Source organism: Schistocerca serialis, chromosome 3 (assembly GCF_023864345.2).
Source record: "Schistocerca serialis cubense isolate TAMUIC-IGC-003099 chromosome 3, iqSchSeri2.2, whole genome shotgun sequence".
Lineage (NCBI taxonomy): Eukaryota > Metazoa > Arthropoda > Insecta > Orthoptera > Acrididae > Schistocerca > Schistocerca serialis.
Genome location: NC_064640.1, coordinates 524,049,519 through 524,069,013, shown reverse-complemented (window position 1 = coordinate 524,069,013; position 19,495 = coordinate 524,049,519). Strand labels below are relative to the sequence as shown.

At 42.1% G+C, this 19,495-nt stretch overlaps 2 non-coding genes across 2 annotated transcripts; one reads left to right on the top strand and one right to left on the bottom strand.

The window, feature by feature from the left end:
* Positions 1-3,923: 3,923 nt before the first annotated feature.
* Positions 3,924-3,998, bottom strand: Trnas-cga (transfer RNA serine (anticodon CGA)). Its single transcript has one exon. It is a non-coding gene; the product is annotated as a tRNA-Ser (tRNA).
* Positions 3,999-4,186: 188 nt separating this feature from the next.
* Trnas-cga (transfer RNA serine (anticodon CGA)) lies at positions 4,187-4,261 on the top strand. Its single transcript has one exon. It is a non-coding gene; the product is annotated as a tRNA-Ser (tRNA).
* Positions 4,262-19,495: the final 15,234 nt, after the last annotated feature.

Below are 19,495 nucleotides of genomic sequence, written 5' to 3'. Positions count from 1 at the left end.
AACTTCTTCCCGTTTTCTCGATTGATCTGTGTTCAGTTTTTTAAGGCCTATCAACTGTGCCAAGTTATAACTAAATCTGAGGGGGGTGTAATGGGGAGGTTCCCTTGTTAGGTGATTGTTATGCAAACATTCCCGACGTGATTATGGCCGCACGACGGAAGTAACGAATTTTGGACCCGGAATGGTAGCTGAAGCTAGAGGCGAGGGAGATTACATTTCGGAAATCGTTAGGGAATTCAAGACTCCGAGAACCGCGGTGTCAAGCGGGTGCCGAGAATACCAAATTTCAGGCATTGCCTCTCGCCGCGGACGACGCAGTGCCCAATGGCTTTCACTTAACGACTGAGGGCAGCGTACAGTTGTCAGTGGTTACAGACAAGCAACATTTCTTGAAATAACATGTCCACCTACATCTACATTTACATGGATACTCTGCAAATATGACTTCAGTGCCTGGCAGAGGGTTCATAGAACCACATTCACAATAATTCTCTATTATTCCACTTTGGAAAAAAACGAACATCTTTTATGTTTCCGTGCTAACTCTGATTTCGCTTAATTTATTATGATGATCGTTATTCCCTATGCTGTTCGGCGTCAAAAAAATATTTTCGCATTCGCAGGAGAAAGTTGTTGATTGAAATTTCGTGAGAAGATTCTGCCGCAACGAGAACGCCTTTGTTTTAATTATGTTCAACCCAAATTGTGTATCATGCCAGTGACACTCTCTCCCATATTTCGCGGTAATACAAAACGTGCTGCTCTTCTTTGAACTTTCTCGATGCACTCTGTTAATCCTATCTGGTAAGGATCCCAGACCGCGCATCAGTATTCCAAAAGAGGACGGACAACCGTATTGTAGGCAGTCTCCTTAGTAGACCTTTTGCATTTTCTAAGTGTTCTGCCAATAAAACGCAGTCTTTGGTTTGCCTTCCCCACAACTTTTTCTAAGAGTTGCCCCGAATTTAAGTTGTTCGTAATTGTAATCCCTAGATATTTAGTTGAATTTACGGCCTTTAGTTTAGATTGGTATGTCGTGTAACATTTTAGCACTCATGTGGATGACCTCATACTTTTCATTATTTAGAATCAATTGCTAATTTTCGCACCATTCAGATATCTTTTCTAAATCGTTTAGCAATTTGTTTTTACCTTCTGCTGAGTTTACTGAACGATAAACGACAGCCTCCTCTGCAAACAACCTAACACGGCTGCTCAGATTGTCTCCTATGTCGTTTATATAGATAGGAACAGCAGAGGGCCTATAACACTACCTTGGGGAACGCCTGAAATCACTTCTGTTTTACTCGATGACTTTCCGTCGGTTACTAAGAACTGCGACCTCTCTGGCAGGGAATCAGGAACCCAATCATATAACAGACGATATTCCATAAGCACGCAATTTCACTACAAGACGCTTGTGTGGTACAGTGCCAAAACTCTTTTGGAAATCTAGAAATGCGGAAAAATTTGAAATGCCTTGTCAATAGCGCCCAACACTTCGTGTGTGTAAAAAGCTAGTTATGTTTCACAGGAGCGATGTTTTCTAAATCCGCGTTGACTGTGTGTCAATAGACCGTTCTGTTCGAGGTAATTCATAATATATGTCCCAAAATCTTGCTGCATATCGACGTTAATGATATGGGCCTGTAATTTAGTAGATTACTCTTACTACCTTTCATGAATGATGGTGTGACCTGTGCAACTTTCCAGTCTTTGGGTACGGATCTTTCGCCGAGCGAGCGGTTGTATATGATTGTTAAGTATGGAGCTATAGCATCAGCATACTCTGAAAGGAACCAAATTGGTATACAGTGTGGACCAGAATACGTGCACCTATTAAGTGATTTAAGTTGCTCCTCTACGCCGAGAATATTTACTTCTAAGTTACTCATGTTGGCAGCTGCTTTTAGATCGAATTCTGGAATATGAATATTTACTTCGTCTTCTTTGGTGAAGGAATTTCGAACGTCTGTGTTTAGTAACTCAGCTTTCGTAGCACAGTCTTCGATAGTCTTTCCATTACTATCGTGCCGAAAAGGGATTGAATGTGTCTTCCCGCTAGCATACTTTACATACGACCAGAATCTCTTTGGATATTCTACCAGGTTTCGAGATGAAGTTTCGTCGTGGAAACTATTATAAGTATCTCGTATTGATGTCCGCCATAAATTTAGAGCTTCTGTAAAAGATCACCAATCTTTGAGATTTTGCGTTCGTTAACCGCAGAAATCAATGTGGGACGTACGACGAACGTATCCGTTAGTATAGTGCGGCGAAATATGGCGGTAATGTGCTATGGCAGCAGGCGACCGACGCGAGTGCCTTTGCTAACAGCACGACATCGTGTGCAGCGCCTCTCCTGGACTCGTGACCATAATGGTTGGGCCCTAGACGACTGGAATACCGCGGGCTGACCAGATAAGTCCCTATTTCAGTTGATAAGGGTTGATGGTAGGGTTGTATTGTGGCCCAGACCCCACAGGCCACGAAGCCATGGATCCAAGCCGGCCGCGGTGGTCTCGCGGTTCTAGGCGCGCAGTCCGGAACCGCGCGACTGCTACGGTCGCAGGATCGAATCCTGCCTCGGGCATGGATGTGTGTCATGTCCTTAGGTTAGTTAGGTTTAAGTAGTTCTAAGTTCTAGGGGACTGATGACCACAGCTGTTAAGTCCCATAGTGCTCAGAGCCATTTGAACCATGGATCCAAGTTGTCAACATGGCACTGAGGAAGGTGGTGGAGGCTCAGCATTGGTTGGGCTGTGTTTACATGGAATGGGTTGGGTCCTCTGGTCCAGCTGAACTGATTATTGACCGGAAATTGTAATTTTCAGTTGCTTGGAGACCATATCCAGCCATTCATGGACTTCTTGTTCCGAAACAACGACGACATTTTTGTGGGTGACAATTGTGAACCACCGGTTTGAAAAACATTCTGGACAGTTCATGCGAATGGCTTGTCCACCCAGATCGCCCGACGTGGGAAATAATCGAGAGGCCAATTCATGCACAAAATCGTGCACCGCCAACACTTTCGCAATTATGGAAAGCTCTTTATGGTTGGCCCAAGGCATCTCAATTGTTGGGAGAAGTATCAACAAACTCCGTTTTGCTGATGACCCTGTACTTTTAACCAGCAGCAAAGATGAACTTACTGAGCTACTAATAAGAATAATGGATATTAGTCTAGCATATGAATTAGACATCAACCTCAGCAAGTCCAAACTCATGATAAATGATCTAGAAGACCAGATCCAGCTCACAGGTCGATTAAAGGAACTGTAAGTCGTGCATTCCTTCACCTATCTTGGGTCAACCATCTGCAGCGCAGGAAGTTGTGAAGATGAGATAAGAAGATTGATAACGCTAGGGCGACTGGCTATGAAGCAGCTCACCAATATCTGGCAGAGCAGAGCAATAACAAATAGTACAAAGATCCGGCTAGTTGAAACACTCGTGTTTTCCGTCTTCTTTTATGATTGTGAAACATGGACACTTAAGGCCAGAGACAAACAGTGCACTGATGCGTTTGAGCTTTGGTGCTGGAGTAGAATGTTGCGCATAAAATGCGCCGAAAGAAGAACAAATGTGCCCATTGAAACTTCCTGGCAGATTAAAACTGTGTGCCCGACCGAGACTCGAACTCGGGACCTTTGCCTTTCGCGGGCAAGTGCTCTACCAACTGAGCTACTGAAGCACGACTCACGCCCGGTACTCACAGCTTTACTTCTGCCAGTACCTCGTCTCCTACCTTCCAAACTTTACAGAAGCTCTCCTGCGAACCATGCAGAACTAGCACTCCTGAAAGAAAGGATATTGCGGAGACATGGCTTAGCCACAGCCTGGGGGATGTTTCCAGAATGAGATTTTCACTCTGCAGAGGAGTCTGCGCTGATATGAAACTTCCTGGAAGATTAAAACTGTGTTCCCGACCGAGATTCGAACTCGGGACCTTTGCCTTTCGCGGGCAAGTGCTCTACCAACTGAGCTACCGAAGCACGACTCACGCCCGGTACTCACAGCTTTACTTCTGCCAGTACCTCGTCTCCTACCTTCCAAACTTTACAGAAGCTCTCCTGCGAACCTGCAGGGTTCTGCAAGGTTCGCAGGAGAGCTTCTGTAAAGTTTGGAAGGTAGGAGACGAGGTACTGCCAGAAGTAAAGCTGTGAGTACCGGCCGTGAGTCGTGCTTCGGTAGCTCAGTTGGTAGAGCACTTGCCCTCGAAAGGCAAAGGTCCCGAGTTCGAGTCTCGGTCGGGCACACAGTTTTAATCTGCCAGGAAGTTTCATATCAGCGCACACTCCGATGCAGAGTGGATATCTCATTCTGGAAATGTGCCCATTATCGAATAACTCGATATCTCCAGACGCCTTTCTTCTCGAGTCACCGAAAAAATTCTCCAGTTCTTTGGCCATATTGCGAGAAGAGATGGAGAAAATCTAGAGAAAATAATCTTGCAAGGAAAGATCGAGGGCACGAGACCAAGAGGAACAGCAGCGAGCAGATGGATGGATCAAATCAAGAAGATCTCCAGTCTACCTCTTCACCAGGCACTAAGAGAAGCTGGTAACCGTCCGGGATGGAGACGCTTGGTTCATGGGGTCACGACGCTCAGAAAATAGCATAACGACTCATAATGATGGAGGCAACGTGACTCAGTATTTCTGCAGGGGACTTCCAGCGACTTCTTGTTAAGTCCATGCTACATCGAGTTGCTGCATGACGCCGGCTGGGAAAAAGATGGTCCGACACGATATTAAGAGGTATTCATGACTTTTGTCACCTCAGTGTATACTCTACCCCCTGGTAACAACACCAGACACGAGCAACAGTAATTTACTCTGGTGACCGTTATACCTGTAACAGATAACTGCAATTCCAATAATTTACATACCCGCCGATGGCGTGTGCGTGTACGAAGTTACATTGAGTTCCGACCATGTCTTCTGGGTGCTTCACTCTTTTGTCAGGTAGGGTATTAGACAACGGATTTCTCATTCAGAATTTCAGTGTTGGTTGTTTGTGAGAAGGTCGTGTATGTCTCATGTAAGAAAGGGTAACGTCTACCACCATTTGTCCAAATTTTTATGGCATACGGCAGTCCCTAAGTGTGTTAGGTGTTTTCCAGTACTTTACATGGTAAGGCTATATTTATTTAAATATTTTAAAATTAGTTTTAAAATTGATATTATTTTTATGAAGGATAGCTGCTACGAGGGCTGACCAGAACGCACGTTCCAATCGGCGAAAATCAGAATTGTTTTATTTGCAACAATTAGCTACACATCCGAGCTACTCCTGGACGTAGTCGCGGCTCCGACTTAAGACATTTGTCCAAGCGTTGTACCAACTTTCCAGTACCCTCGTCATAGGAGGCATATGGCTGTGCTCTCTGCCAATTCTCTACTCTGGTGTGCAGCTCGTTGTCTGTGACAAAATGCTGTCTTCATAGCCAGCAGCTGTTCATGTAAGTAGAGATGAAAATCAGACGGAGCCACACCCGGGCTGTAGTGTTGGTTCTCTACTCTGGTGTGCAGCTCGTTGTCTGTGACAAAATGCTGTCTTCATAGGCAGAACCTGTTCATGTAAGTAGAGATGAAAATCAGACTGTGCCACACCAGGGCTGTAGTGTTGGTGGTCACACGTTTCCCACCTAACACACTCAGGTGTGTCTTCATTGCTCCTGCACCGAGTGAGGTTGCGCAGTGGCTAGCAAGCACACTCGACTCGCATTCGGGAGGACGACGGTTCAAATCCGCGTCCGGCCATCCTGATTTAGGTTTTCCGTGTTTTCTCTAAATCAGTTCAGGCAAATGCCGGGATGGTTCCTTTGAAAGGGCACGGCCGACTTCCTTCCCCATCCTTCCATAATCCGATGGGAACGATGCCCTCTCTGTTTGGTCCCCTCCCCAAAATCAACCAACCGATCAATCTTCATTGCTCCTGCAATGTGCGGCTGAGAATTGTCATGAAGAAGGAAATGCATGACAGCTCCGTTATGTGGGGTTGCATAAAATCGGGTGCAATTTCTCGGCAGGTACCTATACTTCGCTGGAGACGCTATTTTCTAGGACTCTTTGTGTGCTCTCTGTGCACTCAGAACAGCAAAGAGCGACTTAACGCGATGGATGGGCTTATTAGAGACACTTCCCACATCATTTATGCACAGTTTCATTTGATTTCCGCTGTGGTTTCAATTTCGTGACCGATCGGAACATACTTTCTGAAGACCCCTCGTATATTACTTTGTAATGGTTAATGACATTTAACTAACTGTTATATGAAATTAATTTGTTTGCCTATTCACAGATTCTATTAGGAAAAAAATTAGAATGATATCTGCTACTGTTAATCACATTCAATGTAAGGATTATGTCTAACGTGTATTCGATGAAGATGGATGGAGAAAGACTCACGATTGTCAGGGTATGAAAGTGGCTCGATTTGGTAGGAATACCACTTGTGTAGAAGATATGGGTATAGAGGGGGGACACCGAAAGCCATGCCTGATCTCAATGACTCCAAACGAATAGCGTTTCACAAGACAGACATGTTCACTTGGGCGTGCAAGATCGTGCAGCTCTGTCACGTAATATGAGTCAGGAAAAATGGTCATGGCTGCAACAAGACAAATATCCTCACAGACAGTGGGACGCCCTCTGGTGCACCATTGATGGCCATCGGTACTGTGTGCCATTGGGTAAACAACAATATGACCTCTCATGTGCATCGCAGGTAATTTGGACTGCAATTGTTGAATTTGACACCGCCCTAAATACGATGTCTCTGTGACACTATTTTTCAACATGATAACCCAAGACTATATACTGTCCATGCTGTCCTGGCCCTTCTCGACACAAAGGGTGTTAGACTGTAGCCCTCACCAGCATGTCCTCCAGACTTCTAATCCACGAAACACATTTCGACATGGGTTGCCGAGACAGTGGGACGCCATCGCTCGCCAAATACACTCCTGGAAATGGAAAAAAGAACACATTGACACCGGTGTGTCAGACCCACCATACTTGCTCCGGACACTGCGAGAGGGCTGTACAAGCAATGATCACACGCACGGCACAGCGGACACACCAGGAACCGCGGTGTTGGCCGTCGAATGGCGCTAGCTGCGTAGCATTTGTGCACCGCCGCCGTCAGTGTCAGCCAGTTTGCCGTGGCATACGGAGCTCCATCGCAGTCTTTATCACTGGTAGCATGCCGCGACAGCGTGGACGTGAACCGTATGTGCAGTTGACGGACTTTGAGCGAGGGCGTATAGTGGGCATGCGGGAGGCCGGGTGGACGTACCGCCGAATTGCTCAACACGTGGGGCGTGAGGTCTCCACAGTACATCGATGTTGTCGCCAGTGGTCGGCGGAAGGTGCACGTGCCCGTCGACCTGGGACCGGACCGCAGCGACGCACGGATGCACGCCAAGACCGTAGGATCCTACGCAGTGCCGTAGGGGACCGCACCGCCACTTCCCAGCAAATTAGGGACACTGTTGCTCCTGGGGTATCGGCGAGGACCATTCGCAACCGTCTCCATGAAGCTGGGCTACGGTCCCGCACACCGTTAGGCCGTCTTCCGCTCACGCCCCAACATCGTGCAGCCCGCCTCCAGTGGTGTCGCAACAGGCGTGAATGGAGGGACGAATGGAGACGTGTCGTCTTCAGCGATGAGAGTCGCTTCTGCCTTGGTGCCAATGATGGTCGTATGCGTGTTTGGCGCCGTGCAGGTGAGCGCCACAATCAGGACTGCATACGACCGAGGCACACAGGGCCAACACCCGGCATCATGGTGTGGGGAGCGATCTCCTACACTGGCCGTACACCACTGGTGATCATCGAGGGGACACTGAATAGTGCATGGTACATCCAAACCGTCATCGAACCCATCGTTCTACCATTCCTAGACCGGCACGGGAACTTGCTGTTCCAACAGGACAATGCACGTCCGCATGTATCCCGTGCCACCCAATGTGCTCTAGAAGGTGTAAGTCAACTAACCTGGCCAGCAAGATCTCCGGATCTGTCCCCCATTGAGCATGTTTGGGACTGGATGAAGCGTCGTCTCACGCGGTCTGCACGTCCAGCACGAACGCTGGTCCAACTGAGGCGCCAGGTAGAAATGGCATGGCAAGCCGTTCCACAGGACTACATCCAGCATCTCTACGATCGTCTCCATGGGAGAATAGCAGCGTGCATTGCTGCGAAAGGTGGATATACACTGTACTAGTGCCGACATTGTGCATGCTCTGTTGCCTGTGTCTATGTGCCTGTGGTTCTGTCAGTGTGATCATGTGCTGTATCTGACCCCAGGAATGTGTCAATAAAGTTTCCCCTTCCTGGGACAATGAATTCACGGTGTTCTTATTTCAATTTCCAGGAGTGTACTACTATTTGTGAATTCTGGGATAAAACTGATGCATCTTGAATGATGTATCAGTATTTGTCATACTAGATCTGTTCATAACTCTGATCATGTATTTTTCCTACTCTACTGTATATCAACAATAAGTAACATTACGTTGTTTTCTGTCCTTCATGCAGTTACAATTTTACTAGCCAGCGGTGTACATTGATAGGATTAAAAACAATGTTCTGAAACCTGATGAGATGTTGTTGATGCCTTTAGTCTTGAAACCCGTAAGGCTGATAATGCTGAGGATTTCTGATAACGTTTTAAGTCAGGAAATTGGATTTTAAGTAAGTGATATGAGAAAGGGAGTGGGATGAGTATTGAGAAGGGTTAGAGAAGGGCTCAGGATAGAACTACAGTTATACTGGCAAAGGGTTGGTTGTAGTTTTCATATGGAATCCAAGAGGGAAGGCAGAATATAGATAACAAGTTGAGTAGCTCTCATCAATAATTTCATGTCCTGGAAGAAGAATTCAGTCGCAATTACCTTGTGAAAATAGGTGTGGATGCGTAAGGAATTTGGGACGTGGTGATCGAGGCGAGGCATCATCCAAGGATGCACAAAGAAGAAGAATGGAGTGCGGTGTTGGGATCTGATTTTGCGGGAACAATATTACTGTTGTGCTCCAGGTCTTTGACGAGATGTGGGAACTTCATCAGCTGGTACAACTTACAGTAACTGTAGGTAAGTGAATACAGAAAGTTAGGCAAAGTACATGATGTTCAAGGATTTGGAAGGAGTGGTAAAACGTGGGAGTGACGGAGATTCGTGTAACATTTGCAGAAGTAAGGATATGACGCTTAAGAGTATTGTAGGTAAGTATGATAGTAATTGAAGCGCGTTACCAAGTTCGGAAGATTGGTAATTTTAGTCCTTTGTGGGCTTTCTTTTAGATGATTAGTAGCTAGGAATTCCATGCTAGATTTGATGAGTGTTAGTCCAAGGTATTTTAGTGCATTATTTAGGTGTATTGTACAGTTATGGACTCTGAGGTTGAGATCACGGGGATGGAAATTCTGCCTGGTTTTTCTTATTACTACTACTGGGATTCTTAGTGGATTGTGCACATCAGGAGATTGAATTGGAGTTAGAAGGAGTGTTGGGACGAATGAAAGGGAGGATGGACAGCAAGGAAAACGGTGTCGTCAGCTTATTGAAGTAATCGCCGCCAATGATGACCTGCTGGTATAACTTAATGCACGTAGCGATAGCTTAGAAGACAGGGTGGCTAGCCAGGAGTCGCACTGAATATGCGCGTAGTATTGTCCACCATAAGTCTGATACAGTGATTAGCCATGGTATAGTTTTTGGTCAGTTTTCCACGCTCTCTTAGGCAAATACCGGATTGGTCCTCAATTTTCGACTCATAAAACGCAACACACGTCACTTAAAATACAATAAACCACAGTTTCAAATTTAGACGATCCACAGTCGATTTTGGCGGCAGGAAGGACCTCCGCCCATAAAATGAAAATAAATCAAATGGTTCAAATGGCTCTGAGCACTATGGGACTCAACTGCTGTGGTCATAAGTCCCCTAGAACTTAGAACTACTTAAACCTAACTAACCTAAGGACAGCACACAACACCCAGCCATCACGAGGCAGAGAAAATCCCTGACCCCGCCGGGAATCGAACCCGGGAACCCGAGCGTGGGAAGCGAGAACGCTACCGCACGACCACGAGATGCGGGCTGAAAATAAATCATTAAATTCTGATAATGCTGAGGATTTCTGATAACGTTTTAAGTCAGGAAATTGGATTTTAAATAAGTGATATGAGAAAGGGAGTGGGATGAGTATTGAGAAGGGTCAGAGAAGGGCTCAGGATAGATCAAATAAAATGCGAACCACGGAACAACGCGAGGAAGAAGAAGAAGAAAAATCGAACATTCTGCCGAGATTGTTTCAACACGAAATTATACCTCTTGTTCTGATGAAATAAGTGAAACTTTTGTCGTACCCATGTGGTTGTAAGGGGGCGGGGGGGGGGGGGGGTAGAATGCCTACTGCATTTTCTGTCTCAAAGTAGGGCTGTTAATGACCAACCTACAGTGAGAAGGCGAAAGTTCTGCTTCCGCTATGGGTGCCCACAAATGTCAGTAACTTTCAGTTTAATGTTTGGACAACCAGTCACGGCCCACTTCCTTATTTAAAAGCTATGCTTGGTGTGCACTAACTACAATAACGTCAGGGACGGCAGGTTCGGGAAGACAATGAGTCCCTGCACCACTTCCGAACTGCCAGAATTGTTTGGGAAAACACTCCACGAAAATGTCAGTGCTTGTGTGCTTTCCTTAGTTTACCAAACTTTCCTCTCGCTTGCCACACTTTAAAGAATGAAACATATGGCGTAATACAGTAACATAAACAAACAAGCGCGAAAATATTGCAGTTTAAACTTGGTTACATAACTTACTTATATAAATTATAGCAATTTGAACCTACGCTAATATTCATCACTTTGTTACTTAATGTACGAACTTGCAGTTTACGTTTAATGCCTCTTTTCTAAAAACCGAATATGTGACTAATCAGAAAGAAATGAGTTATGTTTCGTAGAAATGTCACTAACCGACAATTTTTAACGGCAAATAAAAAATCTATTCTACCTAGTCCTCATGATAATGTATGCATCTTTCGAACATTAATTATTTGGCAGTATATCCCCTAACACTAGTTTGAATGTGCAATTGCCACAGAACAGTCACAACTCAGATACTACGTAGTTACATTACCATTAATCAAAAGCACATGTGTAACACTAATTTATTTCATGATACTAATACTATTATTTCATCCTGCTGATTGCACCAGACTGAACAGTGTTAATACGTGATACTTCCGCGCCAGCGTGTTTCCGACTCGGTGGGTCTTAACAATGGAACGGTCCAAACCGACCTGTCGAAACCTGCCCTGAAATTTTTCTACAGAAAGAATACACCAAAAGAAATACAATGTCAAAATTTTAGCTGCTAAGACGCACTGCGGGTTTTTCTTAATGTGTTGAAAAGTGCCAAATTCGTAGCTCGCCAGGTGGCTGGAGAAATGTACACCCCTACCGTAGCTGTAGCAGATAGAGCATTCACAACACAGCAGGCACATATCCATACTTGATGGCACATCAATAAACAGATAACGTGACACAACGCGATCGTAATATGCAAAGCGAATTTCTGTTTCTGTTGATAGTTTCTCTGACACACTTGTTCACAGTTACTATTCACACGAATTTGCAACTCATTTAAAATATTGGAAAAACTACAAGAAACAGGAAATAACTCAGGTGATCCCGTGAATTATTGTTCGAACGATGATTATTGTACTAATTAATGTTCAGAACGAAAAATGGAGTACCTTCCAAGCCCAAAGAAAATATGTACAGTAATAGCTTTCAGTGACAAAGAAAGGCTGTACATTTGTTGGTTAAATGAAGGAGGGAGGAAACGCTTAAGATTAAGCAGCGTGCAAAGCCGGTTACGTTTCGTAATGTCAGAACGTGAATTGAATAAATGGAAGAAAGATTGACATAAAATACAAAATATGCGCCAAAATGAAACTCACAAAAGTGTGAAAGAAACACTATTTGAAAAGTTTAGAACTGCTTAGGATAGTCAGTGCACCATTACCGAGGGAAATCTACGAGACTGGGGGGCCTGAAATGCAAGTGAGATGAATGTTAGTGATTTCCAGGATTCTTTGGCCTGTTTAAACAGTCAGCAAATTATATGGAGAAAGAAGTCACAAAATTACTTAATTTACCTCAAGTAAACGTGTTGCGAAGGTGTAATTAATAGATAAAACTATAGATAAATTTGTAGCTACCGTGAAAACTAAGCTTCTTACTATCGTCTAAAATACTGTCTAAAGAGAATCAGGTTTTGTGCAAGAGCTGCGTGCAAATAGCACTTTATCATTTCGAGAGCAAAAACACAATCGCTGGTACAGTCGATGAATTCCATGACACATCCGTACACAACAATGCCAAAAAATTGTTCAAATGGCTCTGAGCACTATGGGACTTAACATCTGGAGTCATCAGTCCCCTAGAACTTAGAACTACTTAAACCTATCCAACCTAAGGACATCACACATCCATGCCCGAGGCAGGATTCGAACCTGCGACCGTAGTGGTCGCGCGGTTCCAGACTGAAGCGCCTAGAACCGCTCGGCCACAGCGGCCGGGCACAATAATGCCAGTGATAAGTATCAGTGGATTACTGTTTTCGCAATTTTATATCTGGGAATGTTCATTTGCAAATAACTTGTAATCGACATAGCAAAATCAGGAAAAATTGGAAGGAATATTTTCAGCACTAAATCCGAAACGTCTTCTTACCATCTGCATAAAATAATTCATTGCTTTTGTTGGACTCTTGGCTTGCACATAACGATATTTCTGTCTTTAAGATGATGACGAAAATCCTGTTAATGTAATTCAGATTCCACCCGGAACTAAGAGGGTAATTCAGCCTCTCGATTAAAAAAATAATTTTCAACAGTGCAAAGCATATTTCAGAAAATTGTCGAACAGTATAATTTTCGATAGTTCATTTCGGGTTTACCAGCCGAACAGTTTTGTTGAAATTCAGTCTTTTCTGTATTGTTTGCATCACCACATTTTATGAATTTGATCATGTACGCAGCACATTATGCAGAACAACGGCCACGAATATTTCTTAGTTCATTTGAGGCATGCCTAAATAAAACTAGTACTTACTGTTAAGTGCCTGAGTGTATTAATATTTCTTTTATCAGGTTTGTCTGGGGTAAGGAAAATGTTTGTTTTCGTCATCTAATAGACACTTCACATTTTTGTGACCATTGCAGGGAATATACAAGAAACTATTTCAGTGTTATTAAAATACATATGATTCAAAAATTATCATAAGAACTGTTCCGATTGATTGAAGTCGTCTGTAATGAAACATCGTACAATGCATTGATTTTCTTTCCTCTGCTAGTCACTTGTTTAACAGTTACATTTGCAACAGTTTAGCTGTCGATATGAAATGCAAGTTACTCAAACCTTAATGATTTGAGACATTTACGATATGGTTTAAGTACTTAAAATTCGGGTCTACCTTATGGACACCGCGCTAGGCGGCGCTATCTTCTCTTCTCACGGCTGCGTCTGCTTATTCGCCGCCTCGCTAGCTAGGCAGGAATGTCCGTACAAACCGTTGTTATAAGCGGTTCTTCGTTCAGGAAAAATGATCACCTTGAACATTTTTTTTTTAGAAAAGTACTTGTAGCACGCCTTAGCAGTCAAAATTTTAACAGTGCATTTCCTTAGGTGTACTCTACTGCGTGAAAAATTTCAGGGTAGGTTTCGAGATGTGGGACTGGATAATTCCCTTGTTAGTTGGTATCCACATAGCTCGCGCCTTCCATATTTCCCGTGGCACCTAATCTTTCTACTACAGAGGGAAATGCCCCCTACTTTTTCTCTCTAACTATACCTGATTTTCCTTATCGGTTATCCCTACACATGGATCAGTCACTATTTTCTTTTTTAGCACAAGAAAACACATACAACATATACTCAAGACATTTCAAATTAATTACAGAATTTCAGTTATGTATTCTTATACAACATTTAATTATAAAAATATATACACAAAATTATCTTACGTGTATAGCATATATCGGTGCCCCAGTTGGACACCAAGAAATTAGAAGAAAAAGGAAGTGAAGAAAGAGAGTGAAGAGTTCAAAAAACTTTAAAAATAGATAAATACCGTTATACAGCTGCAAAAGTAATACCAGGAATCAAAAAGAGAAAGAATTACTCTTAGTGGAATACAACTTCGAGTAGGCATTGAAGTATCATTTAACTGTTGGAGAAAGTACCATATATCCTAGAAAGAAGAAAACTGGTACATATTTCAAATCCAAAGAGCACCAGCAACAAAGCATGTACGCAGTGGGAAGCAAAAGTATGGAAAGGAGCTGTTGAATAAGATATAACTGGAACTGCGGAGGCTGGAATCTACACCTTTCCAGTTAGCCTCGACGAGATGCTACTGGTAGTCACTTATTAAGGGATCAGTGGAAATACTTTTGGAGACCTTCTTACTCGTAATAGTGACTTTCAACCGCATGAGAGGTGGGAAGCGGCGATTTCTTTTATTTCTTCAGAAAGAAAACGTTTTATGGTTAACGACAAGTCTAGCAACACGCAATTTTATTAATATGTAATCTGAATTTTAACTCCGCGAGTGAGCATTCCGTCAGAGAGCTCGCATGAAGTATCACCACTATGCATGGGCCTGCGCGCCGTAAATGCAGCAATGTTCGAAGATGGCGCGAAACTCAAAAGAGGTTGCTCATGCAGCGGCTGACTTGGCGCAAGCCCCTCCGAGCCAGTTTTTGGTAGTGAGTTTACGATTTGAACTAGCATTCTCCAGTGAAAAACACTCACCTGAAGACGGCTAAATGCTTGTCAGTCGAAATATCGTGCAAGAAGTCGACGTAATCCGGCTGCAATCTCGAAACTTTATGGACCACTTTTTACGCTGGGAAAATTTCAAGAATCACAAGAAGATCAAATCTATCACCCGAAATGAGTCACTCGAATACTATTGAAATTTTAGGTAGGAGATACAAGGCTACAAAATTCCCTCATTGTTTTCAAAGGGAAAATGTAACCTTGGCAACGTCAAACGAAGAAAACAAATTGTTTCTGAACATTTAAAGAATTTTCTAAATCGGGAAAAACGAATTAATTCAATTAGAATAAATAAACGAAGAAATGAAAATGGGCCATATCCTTCCCCTGATTTCGATGATATCAAACACAACATTCATAGACTGAAAAACAATGCTGCTGGAGAAGACTCCAAAATGGAAACTATGAAAGCTTGCACTTGAAGAAGTAAGAGATGTTTTACGTAATTGCACAGAGAACCAGTAGTAGAAAGAGGAACTGTAAGGTGACTGGAAGTTGACCTTGATTCATCCCCAGCATAAGCAAAGAAACACTATCGTAGCATCTCATTACTCCCAGTAACATAGAAGATCCTGTCACCATCTATTTTAAAAAGAGTAGAACAACAAGTCGAGCATAAACTGGGAGAATATCAAGGAGGATTCGCAAACGGCCGGTAGACAGTAGAACAAATATTGAATCTCAAAATTATATGCTGAGAAGACAATATGTATCCAGCAGCATAAATTTTTAAAAGTCATAGTACTAACGAGCGTGTTGCACTATTTAATGTAGTTGTAACAATGACAGTTGATGAAAAACTATTAGGGGTTATCAGAGCAATCCTGATTAATGCAAAGGCCAAAAAAAATTTCATGGACGCTTCTCGAAATCCTATCAAATCACAATAGTAGTTCGACAGGCAAATGTATTATCGCCGTTATTGTTCAGCTGAGCACTGGAAAAAATAATGCAGGAATGGTTCAAGGAAGTAAATCTTGCTAACCTGTTCAACCGTCAAGGATTAGGACTAAGAATAATGGTGCGGAAATAGACTGTTTAACTTTTGCAGATTATACAGTCATAGTGACAGAAGATATAGAAACAGGAAGAGAACAAGTTCGTGTACTAAAAGAAATAGTTTACCAGACTGGCTTGCTAATACCTTTTGTGAAACCAGAAGTAATGTCAAACACCAAGGACCATACAACCCAGGTAAAAACCAGATATGGAACAATACAACGCGTGAAAAACTTTAAATATCTGGGAGACTGGATTACCGCCAATGGGCTAGAAAAAGAAGCCTTGAAAGTAAGCGTCAGGAAAATGGAAATAGCTCTCCAAACCACACGAACCATTTAGAACAAAAATATTTCTCCATAAATACGAAATTTCTTTATAACAGCTCTGTCATAAGACCAATGTTCCTCTAGGAACCCCATCGTCTTACCCTTTCTGAGAGTTCTTTGCTACCGTAATTAGAAACGACAGAGTAAAAGACCCTACATAATTATAAAAAAGAATATACTGAATGAAACAAAAAATTTATGTTATAAAACCGAAAAACTTATGGGGACAGTGCACATACGCAGAATTTGGTTTTATGGCAACTGAAGTGATTTCAAATGGACGAAGCGCACCTTCAACAGCTTTAGTTTAAAAATAAGTAAATGGGTATACAACCTTAAGGTGCACATCACCGAGACATCTTCAGAACAGTTGTAGTGACGTCCGGGACTTTTCGAACTGAGAAACGGACAACTTGTGCCAAATGGTCAGAAAGACACCGTGCTAGAGACAATGCATTGACGAAAAACATCTGGCTTGGATTAAAAAAGAAAAACTGAGAACAGCTGACATAATAGCTGTAAGCTTATCATGGTCCTTCGATGGCCGATTGAAGAAATAAATTAAATAAAGTATGTACTTATATTAGGCAGAATTGTAGTTTACTCTGTATGACATGAAACAAATTGTGGGAAAAACAGATGCCAGGGAGATTCATTGGAAGGCTCTTAGTGAAATGTACGTCACGAAAATATGGCTTACAAAACTCCTGTGAGGATTTTTATTGAGTATCACTGATCAAAGTGGAATCTGTGTCTGTTTCACGTTAAAGAACGCATAGAGGATATCAAATGAACAGCAGCGCGTTTTGTCACAGGATCGTTCAGTAAGTGAGAGAGCATTCTGGAGATGTTCAATAAACTCCAGTGGCAGATGCTACGGAAGAACCTTCGTGAATCACGGAGTCCTTTCTTTAGAAATTTCGGGTGCGTACATTCCGGGAAACATCAGAGAACATATTAGTTCCTCCTAAAGAGGGTTTCTGAAATGAAGTCAACGAGATAATCGGAGAAAGTGAAAATGTGACGCTAATCAAAGAAATACTTATGTCGCAGTAACGGTAAGCTATTTTTTAAAAAGAAATTACTGCCGAAGTGTACGGAATACACAACTGTAACTCACAACTAACTACGAAATACACTGTGCACAACACTTGGCAGTGTCAGAAAATTCTAAGAAATGTATCTTTTTCATTCAAATACACAATCCAACTACGGAACGCTTATTTTGAACGAGGATTCGTTGCGACAGTTTCCTAACAAGGAAAAATTTACTTTACAATTGATGATGCAGTACGAATTTTTCGCAGCTTTAGCAGACGTTCGAATTTGCACAAGACGTCGCGTATAATGTGCGATGCTTTAAAATTAGTCTTGTCGTAAGTAATGTACTTAAAAACAAGATAAATGATCTAATATTTGCTTGTTATATTGACGACTTATGACAATGAGGCATATTACTTTAGTCGTAAGCCATTAAAGGATATGCTCTTTAAAATAAATCACGAAGTTGCAGGTTCAATTATGCTCTAAAAGAAATAGAGCTTCACGCGGCTCTAACGACTGCCGTGTCAGAAAGGCATACAAGACATACAGATACCGTACATCGCACATTATATTTTCAGTCTATCATAAACTGTTTCGAACACTCATGAGCATGACATATAATATTCATTTTAATGATATTACAGTTAATGATTTAGGTAACCTTCTAAATGAACACAAAATATTTCTGATGTAATTTAGGTTATTGATCGTAAGACTGTGCATTTCCTTAACAAGTTACCCGTCCAACGATAAGCAGCAGAATGGACAATGTAAAATTACTGTTCATGGTTATGTAATTAATTCACGTAACGCGGCAAGCAAAAGAGAAGGGGAACAAAATTCTTCTTTTATAAATTGCGCGTTCATGGCGACTCTGGATTCTAAGGCGACCGTGAGCAAATAACGCAATTCACGTTTCCTACACATTACACTCCGTGTCCACAAGCCTTGATAGAATCAATGAAAGATTAAGGAAAAACAGCAAGCATAGTAAAACAGAATGTAGAATTTCAAGTCTGATCTATATTGCACACACGGTCTCACGTCTCACACAAAGAAAACTCCGAACTTTCTAGCAGATTAAATCTGTATGTGAGAGACAGTTAATGGCGGTAGCAGGGCTGTGAGGGCAGGTCGAGACTCGTGCTCAAATATCCTAAATGTCAGCCAAATTACAGAATCCACATTTTCAGCTTTTCTTATAACATCATTTTTTCCGTGTTTTCTTCTTCAGATTTTTAAGTTTTGTCACATCAAAGTTATTTTTTATTTTATTGTTCCTTTTTCATTTGTGTTGTTATTCATTTAATTTCATCTTTTATTAATTCTCGAGTTAGCTATGTACTTATGATATTGTGGTCATTTCTTCCTTCTGTTACGATGATAAATACATGAGCATCACAAAAACCACTAACACCAAAATTCTCTTTACTTTTCAAGAAAAGCTACCACCTATACAGACCACCAGAGGACAAAAAATAGCTGCTTAATGATACGATTAATATTGGAAACTATATGCTATATAAACTCATCGAACAAATCGGCTAAAATGAATCTAAATATTTAAAAAAATCTTCGTTGCACTACGATCTGTCTGTCTGTCTGTCTCGCTCTCTCTTTCTCTCTCTCTCTCTCTCTCTCTCTCTCTCTCTCAGCCAGCCCGCTCTCCCTTCCACTACTTCAGATTTACCTTGCACTCATATTTTACGCTCCCCCCCCCCCCCCCCACAAACTCTCCATTTAGATCATTGACTCCCACATTACTCTTTCATTTCATTTACGTATTTCAATAAACACGAATAAAACGACAGAGTACACATCTGGTACAGCATACATAAAAAGAACTTTTTTTTAATGAATTGAAAAAAGAACTGGTTATTACGATGTATTCAGTGCACACATAAAGCACACAGACATACATTTATCCAGGATACCATAAATAAACAGTAACGTTAGAATATTTTGCAGTGTTTTACGATAATAAAATGAGTACTACAGCAAGCCAGCTTGAAATTAGGCTATGGAAAATCAGTGCCAAACGCTGGAAGATGTGCAAGCGAATGATACTTCTGAGTTTAAACGAAACTTCGACGAAAAAGCTGTAAGCAAAAACTGTACTCCTATTTATTTTGTATCGAACTGTTTTTTTCATCTTTGTAGCATGTAAACAAAGTTGTAAATATGTTTCATTCCAGACCACTGTAGATGTTTCACATCAACAAAACGAAACGCATATTGTGAAATAAACAAGCTT